The 19,712-nt window shown below is 46.0% G+C and overlaps 1 protein-coding gene across 1 annotated transcript in view; it reads left to right on the top strand.

Moving 5' to 3' along the window:
• Nucleotides 1-781: 781 nt before the first annotated feature.
• Grap2 (GRB2 related adaptor protein 2) overlaps nt 782-19,712 on the top strand; it is a 73,338-nt gene continuing 54,407 nt past the window's right edge. Inside the window, exon 1 of the mRNA XM_021640341.2 lies at nt 782-1,021. The gene's annotated coding sequence lies outside the window, so the exon portion shown is untranslated. The remainder of the gene's footprint in view (nt 1,022-19,712) is intronic.

The following is a 19,712-nucleotide window of genomic DNA, read 5'->3' as shown; positions in this document are numbered from 1 at the left end:
ACTCCAAATGGAGAAAACTATCCAAAATTAATGCCAGTGACATCCCACTATCTCCCTCTTCACCTTGGGTCCAGCCTCCAAACTCTAAAGGCATTGCTTAGCCAGTTGAAATATGTCTCCTTTTTGTGCAAAAAGATTGAAGAACAAAGAGAAAGGAAGCCGCCGCTTTCACAGGCTGCAGGTGGTGTGGGGGCAGGGCCGGTTAGAAATGTGAAGGTGAGAACCGGGAAAGTTGAGGGAGATGATGAGTCTTCAGAAAGCTTTGAGTTCAACCTGCTCAGAGAATGTGAAGCCCCACAGGTCCAGGGAAAGGTCCTTGCTCATGACAGTGGCAAACCTGGACTTAGAACCTCTGGCTCAGTGTGTGTTGCTAACTGGCTCAGAGAGCCACCCTCCCCCTTTCTTTTCTCTCAGGTTGAGATTTTTATCATAAGCGAGCAAGCAATTTCCCTGAGATTCTAACATTGTGATTGACCAGGGAGACTAACGTGCCCCCCCGCCCCCCGTGGCCTTTGTGTTTCTCTGGATGGAGAGATGTGAAGCCACCAGCAGCTTGTTAATGGCCCATATTCAGGATCAGACATTTTCTTATGTGAACGTGAGCTTTGGGGGCAGGGGGTACTGTTAAAACTGAAACATAAAGGAGCAGGCGTGTTTCGGTGAACCTCCTGCGTTTTGGTTCGACTCTAGCAGCAAGAAAACAAAACCACATAATCTAAGGCTCACGCCCAGCTCTGTGCAGCCGGGTGTCTGCTAGTTCCTGTGTGGTTTGCCTACAGACTGCAGCCTGGCTGGGGGTAGCTTGGAGAGAGAGCAAGAGGCAGGGAGGAGGGAGCTGTGTTGATGGATCTGGGGCTTGTACCCTGCTTCTGCGTGGTACTCAGAAGCCAGCACAACGCAACCCCGTAGGCCGAAGCACCGCAGTCTTGACATTTGAATGCATCTTCCCACCGGCAAAAGACGATTCTAATAACTCGTTGTCAAAGCCGAGATACACACTCAACTTCTTCGCCTCCAAAAGGTATGTCATGCAACGTGAGTGCACGCCCTCTAGAAACCTTGAGCGCTTTAAAGATTCTGTTCTCTATGAGCCAAATCTAATGAAATCTGGTTTTCTAAACGTTGCTGTCAATACTTCTTCCATCCTTCAGCCCAGGTCTCTCATCTAGCTGGTTTATGTTGATAGGATTCGGCTTCTGTCAAATGAACTAGAGAAAACTTGGTTCTTACTCGGCTCGTAGTACCACCACTAACTAGCTTGAGAGTGATATCTGTAAAAGACTTTGGATGTTGGGGTCCCAGAGGTAAAAATTTCCCTCAATGAAGGTTCAGTGTTTAATCCAAGTTGGGAAGTGGGAGGTGGCAGAGGACTGACTATCAGTGAACAGAGCCTGGAATCTGAGATCAGGAACTCTCTCTTGCTCAACTTCTCCACCAGCTCAAACTGCTCATTGTGGTGGCATCTGGTCTCTTTTTGAAGAACACTGGTTTGGATTCCTTTAATGAGAAAACTTCCGGTGGGAAGATATAGGATGGGGTGTTGTCTATCTTTGTCTCTTTATTAATAGTTATGTGGCATCTTTAGGACCATCTCTAATTTCTGCTCTTGTCCCCATCTGTTCCAGAACATGAGGAAGGAATGCAAAGACCAGGTTTTCACTAACTTGAAAATGACTGCATCTACTCACCTCAAACGCAGCCTTATTAATAAGACATTTGTAACATTCTGCATATTATAAAAAGTACACATCCAGAGGCAAAGTAAAGGGGGCTGCCTGAGATCCTAAATGCCATAGGGATAAAAGAGTTATGAGCACACATTGTCGGAGTGAGAGAAACTTCAGTGCAAGTCTTGCATGTGGGTACATTTGTCATAAACTGTTAATTCTTTACTGGGTCCCTTTTCTTTATTTTTTTTTCTTCATTTTTGATTTCAGAAAGAACTTCTAGTTGAATTTGGTCTCCTTTAGTGACTCGACATGGCCTACAAAGCTACATGTTCATAGGATAATTTTAGAGAGGTCCTCTTTCAAAAAGCAGCCACTGTTCAGCCATAGTCTTTGTTTGTTTGTTTGTTTGTTTGTTTTGTTTTGTTTTGTTTACAAGACATGGTTTCTCTGTGTAACCCTGGCTGTCCTGAAACTCACTCGGTAGACTGGGCTGGCCTCGAACTCACAGAGATCTGCGTGCAATGTAGGCAGATCTCCCAATGCCAACTTTTAAAAACTTTTGCCTTACACCCCTTTTGAGAATTTTTTTTTGTGTGTTTTGGGTTTTGGGTTTCTGCCAAAGGAAGCAGCCCCACATCACTGAAGAAAACTACCCTCTTAAACTCAGCTCCGAGAGTCCCCTGCGCAGTGAACTGTAATCTTGTTCTCCCTAGATTGGAATAGCTTTCATCTTTTAAAAAATGACTCTGCTGAAGCAGAGGGGAAGGAGGTGATCGATCTATTCAATATGAAGAAATGCCTTTGTGGCTAACAACAGCTTTCATGTCTCAGGCCTTCAGTTGTTTTAGACCTACCTCATAGGGACACCGTAAGAATAAAGGAGTTAGCATGGGTACCGCATATCTCAGTGAAAGGCACCAGGAAAGCGCGTAATGGGAACATTATTATTTCTCTAAATCTTAATCATTTTCCTTCCCATCTCTTGTACAAAACACATCTCTCTTGCTGTCCAGAGCCATCTCTTTTGGAACCACTGCCTTGTGGAAGAGCTGCCAGTGATCCTGATTTCCACGTGTTTATTAATTCCCACAGAGTAACACCTGCTGGTGTTGGTAGCTTAAAGAGCTCGTGCCTGAACTTGAGCAAACATGCCCCTTTTCCTGGCTCTAGAAAGGTCTTTAATTGCCCACAAATATGTCATTAAGTGTGATTCCATCGGGGTTTCTTAGCTGAGTAACAGTTGCTGCAGGGTCCATCCAAGGGACAGAATTTTCAAGCTCCCACAAAGCAAGCTCAAGATTTGTTGAAGGAGGACAGCCAGGTGGCTCAGTGAGTGAAGATGTTTGCCACCAAATCTAACACCCTGAGTTCAAGCCCTGGGACTCGTGTGGCAGAAGAAGAGAACCCGTTCCAACAAGTCGCTGCCTAAATCCCCACCCATGCCGTAGTGACATGTGGTGGACATGTAAATAATAAATAATATAAAATAATAATAAACAAGAATCTTTCAAAGTTCAAGAAGCCACTTAGCATAGTGGCATAGCATACCCACAGGGGGTAGAGGAGGTTAACCCATCTTGTATAACTCAAGTCTTTGCCCCGCATATCTCCGGATGCAAAGGAGCGCCTCAAGCTCGTATATCTCTGCCTTTTTTTTCTCCATTAGTATATTTTTGTACTGTTTGAGGATTTTCAGGAAATCACAGCTTCATTCAACAAACATTTCACTAACATTTACTGAGCGATTGCTTTGTGCCGGCACTTGTGCCACACCCTGCACAAGGGCACCAAGGTCTCCAGCAAAGATCACATCGGGTTTCAATAGACTTGAGCCCATAAGAACTCAGTAAATAATGCTTTTCTTTTTAGGTATACAAGCATAGCCCAAAGTTTTAGAGAATTCAATGAAACTGTGGCAGCGCGCACAATGATAGAAACCTTTGCTTGCCAAGGATGTTAAGCGCCTGTCTTATGAAGAAAATTTTAATTTAACATACAGATTTAAGCAGGACATGGAATCCCAGCACTTGGGAGGCAGAGGCAGAATGATGGGTACAAGTTCAAGGTCACCAGGCCAGCTAGACAGCAATACAGCAAGACTTTATCAAAAAAGTATACAAACTTAATGAAAAGTTAAAATGCTAACTATGCCCCAATTAGGTTTACTAACTTAACCTTCTTCACACTTGCTCTATCCGCTGTGTTTCTCTCTGAGTTTCTTGTAAGTTGCAGATGAGTGACAGTTTGCTCCTGAATAATTCAGTTCACACCCAAGAACAAGAACATTCTCTTATGTAACCACATTGCCTTCATTATATCTGTGAAGGTAGAGGCCCTAGTAGCTATTACTTAACAGGTAGTCCATATCGGCCTTCCCCATCTTGTCCCCAACTGTCACCTATACCATCACTTCAAAAATACAGAATCTAATCTTCATATCATCTCTCTATTCAACACTGGGATTTATTGTTCCAAGTTGGAACAGTGATCCTGCAGAAATGCCCTACATTCTGAACTGGTTGTTGCCTCGTGGCTAGTCAGTCAGTCAGCCTCTTTCTTGTCACATAAACTCCATATTAGGACTGAAAGCATGTCAAGATTGGTGCTTACACATACTTACTCTGTGCACATGTGTGTGGATGAACGTGTAACGGCACACAAGTGGAGGTCAGAGGTAACTTGTAGGAGCTGGTTCTCTTCCTCTATCATGTGGCGTTTGGGAATCGAGCTCGTCAGGCTTGGCAGCAAGCACCTTTACCTGCTCTCACCTGCTCTCACTGGATGAACATTTTTCATAAGGGGCCACCAGGTGCTCCATAATGCATTGTGTCAGGAGGCACATCATTCTGGATTGTTCTACCATTCCCAGTGCCAAGTTTGATTCTGGCTCTAGACATTGATTTTGCTCTAAGGATCCCTCTCCCTCCCTCCCTCTCTTTTTCCCTCCCTCCCTCCCTCCCTCTCTCTCTCTCTCTCTCATTATAAAGGTGCTTGTTTCCCTCTTACAATTGACAAGTAATTGGAGGGGGTGACACTTTGGCACTGTGCCAACATCCTATTTCCAACCGCTTCCATGTGATGATTTTAGGTCCTAGCCTTAGCCTAAATCAATATTCCATCAGTGTTCATATCTCTTTTTAATATACTTTGAAGATGCATAAGATGTGCTCAGTCACCGCTAGTGACAGCAGCTGTATTTATCTAGCGAGTGTGTAAGTTCACACGGCAGTAATAATAATGAGTTACAGTGGCTGAGTCCTTGCTGTAGAGCCAAACAGCCTAAATCTGAGCCGAGCCCACCATTGGCTGAGTGAACTGAACAAAATTCAGTCTGTTTTTGTTTCTTGAGCTGCAAAGGGAGAGTAATGAGGATGTTAGTGGCGTTGTCTGAGGATTGAATAATTTATACACGTTTCCAAAACAGTGCGTCGTTGATGCGGTTGCTGTTATTGCCTTGTTGCTCTGCCTCTCATATTGCTTGTAAACTCTACTTCAGGACCTCCTGCGCCAACCTAGTGCTTCAGAGGCATTAAACTGTTTACTTCCCCGGCATAGTTGAAAAAGCGCTAGTGATATCATTCCTTCACATGTAAGAAAACTGGGGCGCAAAGGAGGTTAAAATACCTCACACAGGGTCACTCACAGTAGAGCCAGGGTTTGATCCCAAGCAGTCTGATTCCAGAACATTCTCTGTGAAAGCTGGCATATGGAAGGAGGAACAACAGGATGGAACTGAATGGAAATCAGCAAAAGGGCCACATACACCAGGGTTGAAGTTGAAAAGCTAGCGTGGCCACCCAAACACATTGCAAGCTCTGGTCTTCTGAAGAAGAACAGCATCCTGGGAACTACACATTTATTTATCGAACTTACATCACTTAGAACCTTCTCAAACTTATAAGGTTTAAGAAACCTGAAAACGTAAGAAACTTAAAAACGTGGAAGAGTTGGGAGTGAGGAAGGGAGGACTAGAAAGGGAGGGCAGGAAATGAAAAAGATTAATACAAAGAGAGGAGTTATGAGACCTCAAAGCCTCAGGGCAGAACAGGATATTTTGATGGGAGGGGGCTCGTTTTTTCACATTCCTGTACTGTAAAAGATTCTACCACTAAAACACTGAGTCTCGGCCTTGTCCAACTCATAAAGGCCACATGGGTTTCCTTGTAGGATCATGGATGATGGATGTCTGCTGTGGGTCGTAATGCCCCCGGGCTGGTTACCTTGGCACTTAGACCTTGCCTCACTCTCTCAGGAACTTACAGCTTTATCCAGAAAAAAGCCTCCCCAGCTAGGGATTGGTCTGAACCCTCATTAGCATTTCCAGCGGGTTCCAGGGTTATGCCTATCTGCTCCTTAAGTTGCCATTATAGAGGGCTCTCAAGTGTAATTTTCTAAAGAGAACCAAAATAAGTGAGTGAAAGGAAGCCAGCATTATTAATGCCTTTATGCATTCCTAGGACCGTCACTGCTCTGTTGCCTCCGCCTTTTCATGTTTTTTAATGAAAAGCAGCCTAATTGATCAACGGGGCACGAAGAATATTTTTTCATTTGTTGTTGTTGCTATTTCCTCCTCTGCACCCCTCAGCCTTCCAGAACCACGGTTTTAACATGTCAGCCTACAAATGGTTTATGATCTAAGCCTTTTGTCTAGTGCTACTGAGAACTCTGTGGGAACTCAGTCAGTAATGAGTAGATAGTTCTCTTGTTAAATATGGATTTCAAGAAGAACCTAAATAACTAAGAAATATTACTGGGGGAACACGAATAGGAAAAAAAAAAAAACCTTGTTGATTTGTAACTTGAGATTTGTGCTCTTCATTATATGAGTTGGGGATTTCACTCCTTTGTAAAGGAGTGAGGTGTGATGTCAGGGTGAGGGAGATGGCTGGGTAGGTAAAGAACTTGCTAGAGAAACATGAACCCCCCTGAGTCTGGATTCTCAGCATGCCTGACTTATCAGTTCATACATGTAATCCCAGAGCAGAGAAGGCTGAAGCAGGAAGATCCCTGGGACTTGCTGGCCAACCAACATAACAGAATCAAACTTCAGGATCAGTGAGACACCCTGTTTCAAAATAAGTAGGATAAAAAGCAGTTGATGTTAAGTCAGGGAAAACTTAACAAATTTCAGCACCTTTTGTATCAAGTTTTTAATCATCTGTTAATAACACTAATTACCCACAGCACAAAATTCTCAGCGGTGGGAGAGGAGAGGAAAAGGAGTGCCACCCCAGGGGGAACCCATGCTTGCATTCAGCCTTCCACCTCTCCACACAGATTGTTCCCTAGTGTTCCATCCATATAAGCCCAACAGGAAAATTTCTCTAGATTTAGGTTACTCTGAGCTTTAAACATGAGTTTTCGCACATGCTCTCACTTGGTCTGAGTAAGGTCTTCAAGGCAGATAAACCGCATGTCTTCCCTCGAATTTCGCAGAGAGGGAAAAGCAAGGTTGAAGCGCCTCACTCAAGGTACCCCTGCTGGGATGCACACCCTTTTCCATGCTGTCCTAGGCATGTCATTCTCCCTTCACGGAACCCTCCTTCCCTGGCCTCTGCAGATCTGGATTCAGACTCTATCTGAGAGAACTAGCTATGTGACCTTCAACAGGTCACAACTCCTCTGGGCCTCCGTTTCCTCTGGTCAAGTGAGCAGTCAGAGCATGTGTTCTTTGACACCCTCTGGTTCTCTGTTGAGAATTAAGTATCCACCCCACACTGACAGCAAATGACTCTTCTTGCCCTACGTGTCAGGACCCCTCACCCTTCCCTGTAAGTCATGAGAGCTGGCATCTGAGTCCATCTTGATGGATTCCTTTGCAAGATCCAAGTCTTATTAGGAACAATAAATATCAGCAGTGCCTTTGCAGGCTACACTGTGTCATTTTGCTGGGCACCTCATTTGCCGCAGGGCTATTTGACAGCAATTATCTTCTGACCCCGTGCTCTGCAGCACACTCTTTTCTTGTCCCTCGTGGGCAGTTCAGAGTACAACATGGACATAAGCAATGCTGATGGGCCTATTCGGGGCTGGGAAGCCCCGTCTCCCTAAAGAGGTTGTTCTTCTGGAAGGACACAATGCCTCCCACGTGATTTCTCATTAAAAGCTATATCCTTGGGGCTAGGGAGATGGCTCAAGTTAGGCTCACCACACGAGCCTAAGGACCTGAGTTCTAGGACCCACAGAAAAGATTAAGTGTGGATATGTACCCCTACCATCCTGGTTCTGAGAGAGAAAAGAATCTGTGGAGCTCGCTGACTAGCTGGTCTTCCTAAATCAATGAGTTCAGTGAGAGACCCTGCCTCAAAAAATAAGGTGAAGAGCAGCTGAGAAAGACGCTGACACTGACCTCTGGTTTACACACACACATACACACACACACACACACACACACACACACACACACACACCCCGCACGCACGCGCACACACACATACCTGGACATGGGCATGCTCACCCACAGCCTTTAAGAGCTCTTAAATGGGCTTGGCCAATGGAGCCCCAAGACCAAAGAGGGACATGGTGATACCTTCCCCAAGGACCACTGGGCACAGCCAGGCTTGGCTAGCCACGGAGGTAACTGCCTGTATTTGTAATTTGCGATTGATGATGGGAAGTTGAGGTCGTGTTTCTCACCATCCTGCTTTTTAAAGTTTCTAAATTGGACTTCAGGCCATGAGGCCGTATCCACATCTTCTGAAGAAGCATACACTGTGCACCATGCCAGGACAGCTGGAGAGAACACTACATCCTGCGAGGAGAGTGATGGAGCATGAACGAAGCTCCTGGAGGACGTGTTCTATTCTCAGCTTCTCGGATGGCTCAGGGTGCCCCTCCACTGCCCTGTCCTTGAACAAAGGGACACCAGTCCTTAACCCAGCACACAGGAGACTCGGGAAGATTCATGCATGACAACCCCCAAAGCTTTTGTAGACTGTAAAGCATGCAACATCTCGGTGGAAAAAAGTGCCTTACACAACCCTTTCTTATTTAAACAAACTCATTTCTGTGGCATTTTGATTCCTTAGATCAATATTTATAAATGGGCCACAGTACATTTTATGAACCAAGGGCCCACATAGCGTCGTAATACACAGTACCTCACAAATAAATAAAGGGCAACTGTGAGGGAAGCCCCCCCCAACTAGAGAGGCACCCCCTAGTGCCTGGAAGAAGACAGAGGCAGCTTTTAGACAGAAGGCTGGTTTTCGACAGCATGGCTGAGCAGCAGCCACAGGGAAATGAAGACGTAAGGGAGCAAGGTGCAGGTCTCAGCCAGCTTTGTCATCTCACATTATATCATAAACCGGGGGAGGGGGGCTGATTCAGTTATTAGCATCAAGAGAGTAGCTGCAATGCTTTGTCATGTAGATGTTACAAAAGATTACCTGTCCAGATACTTTAATTCATCTTTTGGCTGCTGTCTGCAGAAATTCCCTCAGTCTCTTGTTGATCGGGACCCGGATGAACTGAGAACATTTAGGAAGATAAAAATCAAAACCGTAACAGAGTCCTTTTCACTGGGGAGCAAATAATCTTGAGAAAGGCAGGAGAAGCAGAAGAAAATGCTATCGTTGTGGGAAGTCCATGACAAAGAAACCACAGAGAAACTGGCTCGAGGTGGGGATTTTTGGGGAAGACTTCCTGGAAGAGGCATGTCTGAGGGCAGGAGAAGGCATTGATGCATCCAGGCCTGTGTGTGTGTGTGTGTGTGTGTGTGTGTGTGTGTGTGTGTGTGTGTGTGTGTGTGTGTTTGTAAATACAAACATGTAGGTCAGAGGTTGACACTGAGTATCTTCTTTAATTGGTCTCTACATTGTTTTTCTTAACTATTCATATGGGTGTGTATCTCTCTGTGTGTCCACGCATGTATGTGGTGCCCACAAAAACCAGAAGAGGGCATTGGATGCCCTGGAGTTGGAGTTACAGGCAGTTGTAGGCCACTCTATATGGGTGCTGGGAATGGAACCCCAGTCCTCCGTGGGGGCAGCAGAGCGCCCTTAACCCTGAGCCAGCTCGCTGCTCCCTTTACCTTAGTCTTTTAAATCAGCTCCCTCACTGGACCGGAGCTCAGTGGTTAGCCAGGCTGGTTGCCCACAGCTCTTGGCATCCACCTGCCTCTGCTCCACCCAGGGCTGGGATTACAGACTCTGTGCCCGGATTTTGTGAGGACGTTGGGGATCTGAACTCAGGGCCGCATGTTTGAGAGACAAGCACTTTATTGACTGAGCCATTGCCTTGACTCATCCTGAACTTTTTTTTACACAATGTCAAGGAAATCATGAGAGAAACAGAGTATAATTTGCTGAAAACATCTATTTTGCAAGCAAAATAGGAGAAGGCCCTCATGAGGTATTTTACATCTCAGATCCAGAAATTAAGCTTCTGTAACTGGAGCTCTTTCACAGAAAAGCCTCTCTCTCTCCTGCTCTGTCATGTCCCTTGGAATCTTCTTTGAAAACAAACAAAAACAAAAACAAACAAACAAAAAACCTTGGTTTGTTTAACTCTTTGGGTGGCAGTTTTGCATGCTGCCATCATGTGAAGTAGCCCTCTCTGGAAGGATTCCAATTTAGAACTGTTCTTCAGTCAGGGTGCCCAGAACAGAAGAGAAGTCTGACTGTGCCAATACCACAGGGTAATTCTCCCTCTACTTCTATTAATACAGCCCACGACTGGATTAGCCTCTGTGGGCCGTTACATCACACTGCTGACTCATCCCGAAACTGGTCAGCTAGAACCCCAAAGTTCTCATGTGCCTAGTGTTCATTTTCTCTCTCCCTGCCCCCTCCCTCTCTTTCTCCCCTCTGTGTATGTTTGTGGTGTGTGTGTGTGTGTGTGTGTGTGTGTGTGTATGGGGGGGGAGAAAAGGAACACTAGGCACAGAGGCTTAATAATGACATTTATCCTTATTACATCTGATGATAACAACCTGTCAGAATGTTCCAGAACGGGCAGATTAGCTCTCCTTCCCTCGGGGGAGGGGAGTACTCATCAGCTGGAGCAGCTAATCTCAAAGGCTTTGGAACTGCGTTCTCTCCCCTGTCTGTGAGCCATCCTCTGTAGCTCTGTATCTCTAGACATGCTAGGACCTCACTGGAAAACAGTCACAGATGTAGTGGTCACCTCCTTTCCAAGGTTACGCAAAGACCTGGGTGTGTACGAAATCCAAAGTCAGTGTTAGCTTGAGCAGTGCTCTGCGGGAGGAGGAGAAGTTTTATGTCAGGCTCTGGGCAGCTTTCAGGAGATCTGATCACACTTGTCCCGACATGTTACAGCCAGTGGGCATTCACTTGTGCAATGGCTTTAAAGATATGACTGGCTATCTGATTTGGTGTTGTAGTGACATTGTGTGGGGTTAATAAAATTTTGAGTGAAATTATTTGCCACTTGAGTAGATGCCATTAGGTTTTTCTTCTTTGCGAAACAGATTAAAGGTGACTCTTAAAAGGTATAAAGAGCACATGAATGAGGGATGGTTTCGTGCCAAAAGCATGAGTTCTCTGTGCTTCAGTTTCCATGATGAGCTGCTTTGTCATGTTCCTCAGGACTCTCCAACATGACTGAGGATTCTAGATTTATAAGAAAATGGGCAGCAGTTGGAGGTAGAGGCACGTATGGTCTACACAACAAGTTCAAGGGCAACCTGTGCTACATAGCGAGACCTTGTATAAGAAAGAAAGAAAGAAAGAAAGAGAGAGAGAGAGAGAGAGAGAGAGAGAGAGAGAGAGAGAAAGAAAGAAAGAAAGAAAGAAAGAAAGAAAGAAAGAAAGAAAGAAAGAAAAAGAGGGAGGGAGAGAGAGAGGGAGGGAGGAAGGAAGGAAGGAAGGAAGGAAGGAAGGAAGGAAGGAAGGAAAGGGTGTTGGATTGATGTGAAAAGTAAGAGAACTGCAATCTGTGTGTGTGTGTGTGTGTGTGTGTGTGTGTGTGTGTGTGTGTGTGTGTGCACAAACAAGTATACAGGTGTGTACAGATGTGCATGCATTTGTGGACGCCAGAGGCTGATGTTGGATGTGCTCCTGACTTGTTCCCCACCTTATATTTTGCTACGGTCTCTCACTGAATCTTCAGCTTACCAATGTGCCTAGACTGGCTGGCCAGCAGGCCCTGGAGTGCCTCTGCCTCTGCCTCTCTCATGCTGGATTTTAGGTTCAGGCCTTTTTCATGGGCTTTGAGAGACCCCAGCTCAGGTCCTCATTCTTGTGCAGCAATCGCCTTACAGGCTGAGAGACCTCTCCAGCCAAGAACTGTAATACTTTAAGCAATAAAACATTCAGACCTGGGCTAGAGTGATGTCTCGGCAGCCAAGAGACTGATTGCTCTTCCGGAGGACCCAGCACCCACATGGTGGCTCACAACTGTCTATAACTGCAGTTCCAGGGAATCCAGTGCCTTCTGGCTTCTGTGAGCACCAGGCACACACATGATACATAAACATACATGCAGATGAAACACTCATACATATTATATATGTATATATAATACACATATTATCATAGTTATTATATAATATTATATATTATCTCATATATTATTTTAAATATATAATGTGTAATATTATATATATTATATTATATATATATATATATATATATATATATATATATATATATATATATATGTCTTCTTTGGGGCTAGGATATGGGGCTTGGTGGCAGAACATTCTACCCTGGCATGCTCAAGGCCCTAGGATTTCATCCTCAGCACTGAGGGACTGAAAAAAGACCACCACCCAAACTGCACTACGGAAAAGTGAATTAAATAATAAGAACTTTAAGTCAAGAGGCTCTCTTTACTCCTTCCTCCCTCACCCCATCCTAACCCACTGCCTCCTGTGAGCTGCACACATGGATGACAGACACCTCGAGCTTCAGGGGTCTGTCAGACTCCTGGAGGAGACCTTTGAAAGTCTGAGCAAACTAGGAATTTGGAAATCATCATTTTAGGCTGAAACAGAGACCCTATGGGAAACTTACAACATATAATCTCAAGCTAATGCAAGTGTCTATTTCAAAATGCCCCATGTACTGTTTGCTTCATTGCAGAAAGATACAGGGAACATCCCTTACTTCTCTGACCTGTCATTCTAATGCAAACTTTAATGTTATTCTTGTGATCTCGAGACTATTGAGCTCAATGGTCTCCCCTTCAGGTCTCAGGAGAGGCTGGGACTTGGAACCTCTGTGCTTGATCCACATGATCCAGGATCAGCTGTCTGTGAGCCTGAGAGAAAAGACCTGAAGTCAGTTCCCTCCACTATACCAGATAGATAGACAGATAGATAGATAGATAGATAGATAGATAGACAGACAGACAGGCCCTCGGTCTCTTTCCCAAACCTCCTGAATCTGCTTTTGACTTTCAAGAAGCTTTTCCTGGTGACTGCTGTGCATAGTGATGTCTGGGAAGGCCTGGTGTGGGGTGAAGGGATCTTACCGGGTTTGCACACTGCATCCTAGCATAGTTTACCCCTTGCAGCATTGTGGAGAGTATAGAGGTCATTAGTTATGACTTTACCAGATTTAAATGTTCCCAGCATACACAGCCTTTCCTTAAGGTTTGCATCACTGGCTTTAAATGACCTTGCCTTGCTAGGTCTTCACGCATCATGTGTTCGCCACAACCCATCCCTGGGAGGGATGTTTGGCAATGCCCGGAGATACCCCTGGTATCTTCAGAGGTATCACTTGGCCGTGGGATACTGCTTGGTGAGTGGAAGCTGGAGAGGCTGCTAAGCTGCACTGCACTAAATGGTCCCCACAGTCAATGGCAACAAAGCTGAGAAAGCCTTCTGTAGGGGGTGTGGCTTCTAGGGGACCCGTGGGTGTGTGCTATAGGAACACAGAACCACACACAGGACCAGGGAGAGCAAAAACAATCTGGAAGTGGCCAGCGTAATGTTGGGGGCCTGGGGAGGGGGACAGGGACAGGTCAGGTTGTACCCAATGCTCTATGCACAGTCAGTTTAGGTAGCAGGGCTGGCGTTCAGGGACTAGATGCCAGGTGACTGCCGCGGGAGGGCCAGGGGTATTGTGGGCTAGAGAGATGGAGAGGGGCCCAGGCAGTAGAGTGGATACTTTCTTATGATCCCAGCATCTTGTAAACCCTGGAAGACAAGAAAGTGTGTTGAGCATTAGAGGGATTTCACGTAAAACCAGCAAGAAGAGACTTAAGGAGGAAGCAGAATTCACTGGCTGAAACTGGGCCGCCTGAAAGCCACACCAGCCTCCGAGGGTGACCCGCGGCAGGGTCAGCTGAGCGTTCAGCTCCAGTGAGCCTCTTAACTCCTCCTCATCAAGGAGAGGCTTCTGCTGAGTCCACAGTACGGTTTACTTGCAAGAAGGGGTCAAGCGAGCGCTCTGAGCTATGAAGAAAGGCAGCCAAGAAGCAAGCTGAGTCCTGACTCCAGCTACTGCAAAACCCAGGGATAAAAGCCTTGCGAGAACTGGAGAGGTCCCTGCCCCTAGTTTTCCCTCCAACAGGGGAGCTAAGACATTTCAGAAAGATCATCTCTCCCTCAGCTTTAAACTTTGCAAAGAAAGATTTCTCAAGGACCCGCGGGTTCCTTAGAATCCATCCAAGTCACCAGGATGTCTGGCCTCCGTTCCTGAACCCCACGCCCCCTCACCGGAGCAACTTTCTTTTATCCTCCCCAGCATACCCCACCACTACAACCCCCCCTCACTGTGTCCACCCAGCTGCCCCTTTGTCAGGTTCCATTAGCTTGCCACCACCCCCTACCCTACCCCACCCCCGGCATCTCTGGCCAATCTTTGCACCCGTGCCCTCTGGACCCTGTCCAAGTCTTCCCTGCCTGTGAGTCTTACCACCAAAACATATTTATTAAGCAATCCTGTGTACAGACTGCCCTTTTGGCCCCGGAAAGTAAAGGGAGACTGGAAAAGCACATTCACAGTTTTGTTGCTTTTTATTCTCTGTCTTCCTCCAGGGAGCTGTGGATCTTGGCTGAGTTTATAGTCTAGCCGGTACAATCATCCTTAGGCTAAGTTTCAGGGCCACATTGTCCTGCAAATGTTTTTCCCGAGACCCTCATCTAAGGACAGAAGAGCTCACTGTCATTGACAGCAGCTCTGATGTGAATTTCTCTGTAAATAAACCTGAGATCAATGCCTTTACTCAGGCGCTAAAGACAGCACTCCACTGCCATGTGGGTTTTGATTCAAATGAGCTGCAGAGGGATTTGTTCGGCTGAATTCACTCTACGGCAACTGGATTAATCTCATTTCACATCGTGTCTCTAAGTAGGAAAGTAAACTGATTTTCGGCAGGCTAAATGATATGTTGATGCTGCCAACATCCATCAGATTTATCCTGGCTAAATTGCAACAATAACAGTGTCCTGATTGTTTTCCCTTCCACAAAGCAGTTGCCAAAGTGCAGCACTTTAGAAGGGGCTTTTGATGATGGATGGAATGCTCTGGAATGAGACAGAAGGCACATGCATCAAACTGATGAGCACACTTCTCTGGGCAGATCCTGAGATCCAGCTCTTGGGCCCCTAACATTTAAAAAAAAAAAAAAGTTGTTCTTTTTTTTTTTTTTTTTTTTTTTTACAGTAGAGTGTGGCAATACACACCATAATCTCGGTGCTTGGGAGGTACAGGCAGGGAGGATCAGGAGTTCAAGGCCACCCTGAGCTAGCAAGCTCATAGCCAGCCTAGCTACATGTCACCTTGTCGCAAAGCCAAAAAGATCTCTCTGTCTCTCTCTGTCTCTGTCTCTCTCTTCCTCCCACCTCCCTCCTCTTCAGGCTACACACTGGCCCTACTGGTAGCTGAGGAGAGCACTCAGTATGAGCCTACTAAGTACCTGCATTACACTAAGGATCAGCTCTCTGCCTGGTTCAGGATCTCCCTCCTGCTGTGCCTCCATCCCTTCTACATCCCTCAGTTCTGAAAGCCACCACCTCCAGGGACTCTTAGTGTCTGTCAGCGTTGGGCCCTCTCCTTCCAATTCTCCTGAACTGCTGGCCTCAACTGGCCCATGCTTCTAGCACAGCATGAGGCTGCTGAGGAAAGCGCTGCTATCTCCAGCGGGTAGTTTCCATCCCCAGCAGTCGCTGTCAAAAAGAAGAGCTTTCAGGATGGCACGGGGCTGCTATATGGAGCAAATGTAATAATGGGTATAAAAAAAAGCAATTTGTAAACTGCAATATGCTCTCCAAAAGAAATTATGACCATACGACATGACTTTAGGGTTTAGAAGGCAACTGAACGTTATATAAAAATTCAGCAAGCCTCCCTCCGTAGTAGAGTTGAGATAGAAAATTACAGGATGTGGGGCACTGACCCTTCCATCCGCAAGCTGCAGCTCCTCACCCGTTTTTACAGTGAAAGCACACTCATGGTGCTGAGGACACACACGTAGTTCCGAGGAACTCACCTGCTTACTCCTCCAGGACAAAGGCCCTCTGCTCTTGCTTGAACTCTCCCAGGACCCTCCCAATACCTTCCAAAATCCTAGGCAGCCTTCAAGGACTAGCCTCAGACCCATATCCTCTTCCCACTCCCCTCCAAGGTGCAGGGATTCTGTTCGTCCAGATGGTCTTGTCAGTCGTATGTTACAGCTGGGCACAGAAGCACCACTTGAGAGTCAACTGGGAACAGCTGGCAGGCACAGAGGCCTGTACATCTACCACAGCCCTTAACCCCAGGACTGCTGCACCACCCCAAAGGACATAAACGGAGACAACAGCTCAAACCGATGAATGGAAAAAACTGTATTGATTAAAGGACTTGTCCCTAAGGGCCGGTACTGGATTTGGAAGCCTGTACCTTTACCGCCCCTCTGAAACAAACAGGGTCTATAAAACAAACTCATAAAAAGCCTGTGAATAGTGGGGAACAAACCAAAAAAGTCGAATTGTATCTGAGCATCATGCATGATAATTCATGCTTCTAAACCCAGCATTTGGGAGGGCAGAGGCAGGCAGGTTTCTGTGAGTTTGAGGCCAGCCTGGTCTATATAGCCACTTCTAGGCCAGTCAGGGCTATGCAGTGAGAACCTATCTCAAAAAAGCACATATACAGGGATGGATATATGGCTCGGTGGTCAAGAGTACTGTATGCTCTTCCAAAGGATCTGGGATCAATTCTTAGCACCCACATGGCAGATTAAAAAAGAAAACTGTCTCCAACTCCAGAGGATCCAACGCCCTCTCACAAACACACATGCAGGCAAAACACCAATGCACATAAAATAAAAAATAAATGAAACTTTTTAAAAAAGTGCATATACATCCCAGCACTTATCCCTTAATCCCTGCATTAGTGAGGGTGCGGCAAAAGGGTCCTGATTTCAAGGCCAATCTAGGCCGCACGGCAAGACCGTCTGAAAACAAGGGCAAGATAGGCATGGTGGCATGCACACCTGCAATCTTAGCATTTGAGAGGCAGAGGTGTAAAGATCTCAGAATTCACGGCCAACCTGGGCTACCTAGTAAGTGCCAAGCCAGCTGGGCTGCATAGGAAGACCCTGTCTCAAAAAACAAACAAATACTGTAAACATAAAAACTACCCTCTGTACTTGTCTGTGCGTTTTCCACTTCTGAACTGAGCATACCCAGACCATATCAGATCTAAAAGTTAACAGTTGAACATGTTTTCTCTTAACTTGATTTTCAGCTTAAAAGCCCCCCCCAGGTTGAACTGCGAGTGTCATTCTTTGCTTCCCAGCTTGGTTGTGGTTTATCTAACTGAATGTGGCACCTCATGGGATCATAGGCTCCGAGGCTACAATGCACACAATGTGGGCTGTGCACACATTAATATTATATTATTAAAAGTAATATAATATTACTTTTTAGCATATTAAAAAAAAAATCCTGGTGCTAGAGAAATGGCTCAACCGTTAAACGCATGGACTGCTCTTTGAGAGAACCCAAGTTCAGTTCCCGGTACCCATGTCAGGCACCTCTCTCTGTGTGTCTTTCTGTCTCTCTGTCTCTGTCTCTCTCTTACACACACAGACACTTTAAAATAAAATAAATCTGTTTTAAAAATCCTTGTCTGGATATGATAAAACACCGCTGTATTCTTGGCACTTGAGAAGCAAAGGCAGGAGGATCATGAGGCCAGCCTGGGCTAAATAACAAGATCCTCTCCACGTATACCTGAAAGCAAATCCCTGAGCTGGTTGTGGCTAGTTTTGAGTGAGTACATGTTTGTGTGTGTGCACGGAGGTGCAAGTGTATGTTGAGGTCAGAAGAAGACGATGGGTGTCTTTCTCCACTGCTCTCCACCTTATCTCTGAGGCAGGGCCCTTCACGAAGCCTGGCACTCACTGATTGAGCTAGCCTGACTGACCAGTAAGCCCCAGTGAGCCTCTGTCTCCCTACCTCCCCAACTCTGGGATTACAGATACACCCCGACTTACCATTGGTACTGGGCATCATGTTTGTGTGCAAAGCACTTTAGGGACTAAGATATCTCCTCAGCCCCTGTTTTGTTCATTTAATGGGTTAACAAAGCAGACATTTTATATTTTGGCCAGGTGATTTTTTTAAAGAATCATCTTTTAAAAGGTTAACTATAGAACAACTAGAGCAACTGCCAAGTACACAATTTGTGCTCAATACATGCTTTAAAAAAAAATAAAAAGACTGTGCACTCCCAGACAAAGGATAACTTCGGTTATTTAAAACAGCAATTGACAAGAATGGCTTCTGATTGCTTCTCTTTTTGGTGCACATTAGAAATCATTTTCAGAAATGGGAAGTTGGAGAAAAGATCCAGAGGTGTTACAGTACCAGCATTGTTGAAAGCAGATTGTGATTATCTTGGTAGTGATGGTACGTGTTGATGGTAGTGAGGGATTTATTGTTATCCTGGATTAGAGCTGTATCGTTAAGGTAATAAGGGATTGGCCCAGAGCCCTCACCCAGAGCCACCTTCTGAAGCACAGATCCTGCCCTTCCAGCAGCGTCCTGAGCCCTTAATAATTCTGTGTAACCCAGTCCTGGCACACACCCCTAACCTCAAACACAGCCAGTTTTCCTACAACACACACCCTCCCCCCAGCGCCTGCCAGCAGCTCTTTGTTCTCCTACACTCCCTGAGATCCCTGGAACCAGGGAGCTTTCGGTGAGATAAGAAGGGAGACGCAGTTACCTAGTTCTATCAGTGTTTTCCACTTTTCCGTCTTGGTCCACTCGAATCGGAACTTGAACAAAACCACTGCGACTTGTTCCTGGGATGCCCTAACTCTTTTTCTCACTGCTCCAACGTCTGGCCTCTGGGCTGTGTGACCAGTAATTGATTGCCTCTAGGTGTGTTTGGAGCTGTTCTTCATGAGCTATCATCAGCATTGCCGTGTGGTTGTAGAGCTCATGACTTGGGGTTAGGCTCCCATTGGACAGCACAACTCAGGCAGAATTGTGACTGCTCTTTCCAAAAAGGAAAAGAAAAATCCAAGGAACGCCGTTGGCCTCAAGCGAGAAATTCAGATGGGTGCTGAGCTTGTTGTGTTGGCGTCTTGGCTCCTCCCTCTCCCACAGGCTTGGTGCATGTAAGGGGTTTAGACATAGAGGGGGTTTGTGGTTCTCTTCAAAACTGAAAGCAATTCTGTTTTCTCAGAATTGAGTGTGTGGCCTGGCTGCTGTCCCAGCTCCAGGTCAACCAAACCTCAACAATATTCTTTCTGACTCCTGCAGCCTTTCACGATGTTGCCCATTTATCCACACGAGAACAAATGGTACAAAGGGCAGCTATTCTCTCGGAGGTGGTTAACAAGTAAGGGGAAGCCGGCGTCCAGAAGAAATGCTGTTACTCACGGCTTGTTTAGCCTTCCTTGACCAGTCCATATCTCCTAGACCATGGCAGGTAGACATTCCCCCCACCCCCCGGTGCTGGGAACTGGATTCAGGGTCTCACACATGCTAGGCAAACATATTGCCACTAAGATATTCGTTTTATTCCCAGCCCACTCATTTTTGAGACTAGGTCTCACGTAGCCCGGGCTGGCCTGGAACTCACTATATAGCTGAAGATGACCTTGAACTTCGGATGCTCCTGCCTCCCAAAG

The sequence above is a fragment of the Meriones unguiculatus genome, chromosome 8 (assembly GCF_030254825.1).
Source record: "Meriones unguiculatus strain TT.TT164.6M chromosome 8, Bangor_MerUng_6.1, whole genome shotgun sequence".
Taxonomy (NCBI): Eukaryota; Metazoa; Chordata; class Mammalia; order Rodentia; family Muridae; genus Meriones; species Meriones unguiculatus.
This window is presented reverse-complemented; position numbering and strand designations above follow the sequence as displayed.